Source organism: Euprymna scolopes, chromosome 41, assembly GCF_053919585.1.
Source record: "Euprymna scolopes isolate OS-2025 chromosome 41, ASM5391958v1, whole genome shotgun sequence".
NCBI classification, from domain to species: Eukaryota; Metazoa; Mollusca; class Cephalopoda; order Sepiida; family Sepiolidae; genus Euprymna; species Euprymna scolopes.
In genome coordinates, this window is record NC_136522.1 from 56,234,377 (window position 1) to 56,240,019 (window position 5,643).

General features: G+C 35.7%; 1 pseudogene; it reads right to left on the reverse strand.

Moving 5' to 3' along the window:
- Positions 1 to 4,444: 4,444 nt before the first annotated feature.
- On the reverse strand, positions 4,445 to 4,582 carry LOC145266783 (U2 spliceosomal RNA; annotated as a pseudogene).
- Positions 4,583 to 5,643: the final 1,061 nt, after the last annotated feature.

Here is a 5,643-nt window from a genome sequence, read left to right on the forward strand (position 1 = left end):
CTCCCCCCCCCTATTTTTACTGAGGAGGAGACTATTTTTTAAAAGGACAACTCTTGTCAGATTATTGTAACTACTCATTGTCAGTTTCAATAAAATGAACATTGTTTCCGAAACGGTCCTACAATCGAGTTGATTTTATTTGTTTTTCATTTTGGGACTGATTTTTGATTCACAATTTTGAATCGCTTTACTCTATGTATAAGTTCACCTGTAATCTCTTTTTAAAAGGTGGAATACACCGATACTGAAGACAAAATGCAAGAAGGCAAGCAAAGACCACATATTTTCATCTAGTCTAATATATCTATAAAAGTGAAAATGTGTGGACACTTCTCAACCTATATACTCAACGAATGTTTTATCTGGCGACAAAATTTGGTATACAGCACATTAAACACATGGAAAATTTTTCAATCGGTTATCATCGCAAAAAAACGGTTTGCTAAGTTATCAAAATTGAAAAATTATACATACGCATTATCGGATTTTTATCTGTCAACTGTCTCACAAATGAGCATGTGTTAATTGTTAACATGCCAAGATTTTTTTATGTTTTTAAAGATCCTTCCTTGCAGGCCTAATGATTATTGTAATTAATTCACTGTTTTTAGATTTCGGTTTCGATCTTAGATAGAGTATATTTTTGTATTAACACGAAGTGAACAGTTTTAAAAATAAAAAGCATAATGCTCGCATGCACATATTTCAGTTTCGGGATTAAATTATATTACAGATTTATGCGTGATTTACGACCGGGCAACGCCGGGCAGCTTGCTAATAATTATATAAATTGAAATTAACTAGCATAAAACGAGATTATTTGTTACAGTGAGCAAATACAAACATTCTCACCATGGCAATATCGGTTTCACCGGGCAGTTGTAATCATAGATGCAATAACAGTTATATTGTGTTACTTCCATAGAACTAGACCAAGATTGAAAAAGTATTTGCAATTAGAACTTCAGGAACAAACAGAACGTCTCAGCCTGTACATAAAAATCAATACCTGCCATAATTCTTATTTTACAAAGGTGTCAGTACTTATAAAAGCCCGGAGGTCACTAGAGGATAAGTGTTAACGAGTGTACGGTAGCCAATGGGACAATATCTTAGTGATCCTTAGTAGTAAAAATTGGGACAGCAAATTAAGAACTTGTTTACTTTGGACTTGAAGACGACCATATTATAGTTAGCTAGAAAGCAGGGAAACGGTACAGAGTTTAACATGCGTGCAGTTCTAAAAAAAAAGCTTTGTCCATTGAAATCTACAATTAGGTTTAAGCACAGAAAAAGAGTGGGGGTAATTACCAATAGTGGTTTGAGTGAGACGAGTGCTTTTCATGAACGTTTGGCGGGAGGGGCATAATAGATTGGGGCTCCGTCAAGCAGTTGCCATGAAAATAACGATAAAACAGAGACCGGTTTGCAACGTCGATTATATGAGAAAGATGTTGCAGGGAATAGAAAAAAGTACACCCCGCTAGGCTATAAAATCTATTTTAAATCTCAAGGCAGGATAAGATGTTTCTAGCAGGTCCTACCTTAATGTACTCCATGTACATTTGCCTACACAGCACTATCCATGAAAGCACTTTGCTCTCATACAAACATTAACAGTGAGGTATCTACTAGAGCCGAAAAATGATCCCGCCATTTTTCCCAGTGACATTGGCAACAGATTTGATGTACGTGTTCTATTTCAGATCAGGGGGAAAGGTCGAACCCAGAAGCTTGAGTTACTCCCTTTTTTTTTAAATAATAGGATTAGTTATTTCTTCAACTCCAAAAGCTAATCAATTTAATTTATTTCTTTGTTTTTAGAAATGATCTCCAAGTAGTTCATATTTTGGGAAGGACTAAATTTTTTGTTTTCGTTTTTCAGTTTAAGATTGGTTGGTTGGTTGTTTTGTTTTACGGCATATCAAACCTTTTCAGGTTATTTAATGCCGAATCTGGTGATTTTGAAGAACGATTTTTTAATATAGTATATTTGTTTTTTAAGTCGTATTCTATTAAACCCATAGTTGGGACCTGGGAGCAATGGCAATTAAAGGGTGACTCCACACTCCCTAAGGCCTGCAAGCTGGGTCCCTCACCATCGGATATAGTTTAAAGTTATATCCAGGACCCAGTTTAAGATTGGTAATTTCTTATTAATTAGGACTATTTGGTCTATTCTCTCATCTCAAATTTTAATAGCACAATGTTTCGGTCGGTATCACCTGAGAACTTCAGGAGTATCTCGCTGAACTTGCGGATCTTTTTTTCCGAACTGACGGGAATTTCTAAAGGACACATTTATTCCCACGTTTGACAAATATATCTGCACCAGATGAGATACATTTGATAAAAGTCGAATGATTATCTTGCTAGACTAGTTAACACTCAATATTATAACGGTAATAGTACAAATAACGTAAGAGCAACATTGTGTTCAACTCAAACGCAAGAATTCTATTCAACATAAAACTTGTTTATGCTTTTTTTTAAAGAAATCTGGATACTCAGTGTCGTCAGCATTTTAACATTTTCTTTTAACCGTTCTAGTAATTCATATAATAGATTTTTTTTTTATTCAGTGCGTTCCGTTATTGACATTCGGAAAGTTTCTAATTGATGTGTTCTTTTTGCAGGAGACGTTTTAAATAACTCATAAGTAGAGCTTATGCATTCTCACCGACACATCCTACTGACACAGTAGGTATGCGGATAGCCATGTTCGCTAATGAGTCGGGACATCGAGGTTCAAATCTCTGTCAAATGCTAAAAAGTATAATTTATTTACAGTTGAGGACAGAGGAACGCCCTCTTCCCTACCCTTGCAGCTAATATAAAGGTAACCTTTCGGTTCGTCTTGTACTATAGTCGGACATTTTATTTGCACAGCGTACGCGTCACTTATATACATGCCCATTATTTTACTAAAGATGTTTAAATAAATAAGAGGAAAATGTAAAATATTTTTAAATAGGAAATACAATTTACGCGTCGTAATAAAATTGTTAATGCTAAAATAGTCATAAGTTGGAAATAAAAAAAAAACAAACAAACTCGAATATACATAAAACTTGAAACAATGAAAGAGGAATAGTTCTTGAAGCAATGCAGGAAAAATAATAAAGAAATCTGCTGCTTCGACGCATGCGCAGAATGGAATACCTCAGAACGAGGCTTAGCTGAATTGTGCATCAAGCGAGAGTTCGCCTGACATGTACCGATCCAGTAAGTACTTGAGATAGATCCAGACCGTCAGTCATTTTTGACTAAGCGATCTTTTTGATTTTCTTATTTCCATGTGTTTTTTTTTTCATTCTTCACTTGTCTTGCTTCCTGCACTAATTCATAACGTATTATTTTCTTTCTTTCGTCTTTTAAGTTTTACTTCATTTTTAACCACCCCCTCTTTTTTTTGCATTCTTCTCCGTTCATTTCGATCGTTTTATTTTTTTTTTCAATTTTATCTTGTTATTTTATCTCACTTTTATTTGATTTCTTCAACTCTTGTAAATTTCCTCGTTTATCTTTTCCTTATTTTTCTGATTTTTGCTACTTTTATTCTGTTTTTTGTTTGTATTGCTATTCCTTTCCTCTTAGCGTACTTAACCGCGTTTGTTTTTTTATTATCATAATTATTTTTCTAACAGTTATTATAACAATTATTATTATAATTATTATAACTAATGTTATTATTATAACTCTTAATTTTATGATACAAATGCTAATTCTGATAATAGTAATAACAATAATGGTAATAAATACGATATAATGACGTTCACACACCGGCACCCGCTAGATCACCGAAGTTAAGCAACGTTGAACCTGGCCAGTACTAAATGAGTGACTATTTGGGACTTTCAGGTGCTGTATGTTCTCTCCGCTTATCGCGGCATTGTTTCCAGTCGTCCTGGTCTTCTCCTTGCTACTGGACTCAAACAGTGTCGATTCAGGAGAGGTGTGTTTGAAGATTGCGCAACCCTTGTCTCACAATTACACGCGCTACTGCCCCTAAGGTGTATCCTTTGTCTTTCAAGACTGAACGGAAGCATGGGGAATAATAATAATAAGTTGGAAAATATTGGGAAAAAAACTTGAATCGAATGAACGACGAAAGTGCTAAGATAAAGCTTAAATGTCTAAAGTTAAAGAAATTTGCCTGATATACAGGAAACAGGACGATAGCCATTAGTCGCGTGCTCTCGTGTTATGAATGAATGCGTGAATGTAGAATTGACATGAAATTCTTAAAGATAAACTAAAATGACCGAAAAATGCGCTGAAATGACTTAAAAAGTAAACGACGTAGAATGACTTTAATGAACTTAAGGATGAGTTGAATAACCTTAAGAATGACTTGACTACTTAAAAATAACTGAAATTCTTCAAAAACAACTAGAATGATCTGGAGAGTGACTTGAATGGCTTTGAGACTGACTGGTTGTAAAGTGGGTGATCATTTTACATCAAATTAATACAGAAAAGTGAGTCCCCACTTTATATCACAAAGTTACAAACATAAGTAGATCATGTAGTAAGACCAGATACTACACTTTGATCTTGGCCAAAAGGCCAAGAAAAAGGTATTTATTTGCTCCCCCACTGAACAAATTAGGCACAAGGCGGATTTGTAAAGTGAGAAGTGAAAGGGAAGTAGGAACCAACTTCCCGGGGGGGAGGGTAGAGGAGTTGGATAGTGGCCATTGGTATGGAGGGTTTCCCCTACATTTACCAATGTCTTATATGCGGGGCTGCCCCCACATATGGTGTTTGCTTGCAGTATCTGCCGGAACAGATACTAAACTTTGATATTGACCAAAAGGCCAAGAAAAGCTTAAAAAGCTAAGAACAGCATCTATTAACAACGGACCTTTGATCTTAATCAAAAAGGGCAAGCACAAAAGTGTTAAGGACAGACCGACCGACTGATAGACGTAGCGACTGATAAAGTCGCTTGCACGCGACTAAAAATCCCAAAGTTAATGCTATGAACTAATACTTCTAATAATGTGGGTATGAATATAAATATCCAGTGTGATAATGTTATTGAAGAAAGAACAGATACTGTGGTACAGCAGTGCCAACTGATATGAATATGGAGTAAAAAGAAAGAAAATTGGAAAAATATCAAGACTTTAAATGGGACATAAAAAGAGTGTGGAAATTGGAGATGGGATAGAAGTTGCACGTATTGCGATGAGCGCTCTGGCGAGTGTAACAAGAAAGATTTGACGAGTGGATTGAGAGAATTGGGATCAATTGCAATGTTGGAGTAATTAAAAAAAGACTGCCTTGTTAGGAACCGCCAGGATCTTGCGGAAAGTGCTAAAAGACTAAGAAAAGGTGTGTAGTATCTATATTCATTTATTATGATCCGCCTATCATAGAAAACTGGCAATACAAATAGCAAGACACAATATGTATATACTACTACTTCTAATAAGTTCTCTAACCCACCCCCATATTCACACATCAGTGCAACCCCAAAAGAGCGAGACCATATAACCAAGTAGAGTTAAAGAGGAAGAAAAGACGGATGAACTGATCAGACCTCAGCTGTATAAGTGCGAAGAGAAGTGGGACCTATTGCCACTCAGATTCCAGCGAGAACCAATAGTCGCTGCCACCGAGAAATCCATGGCAAGC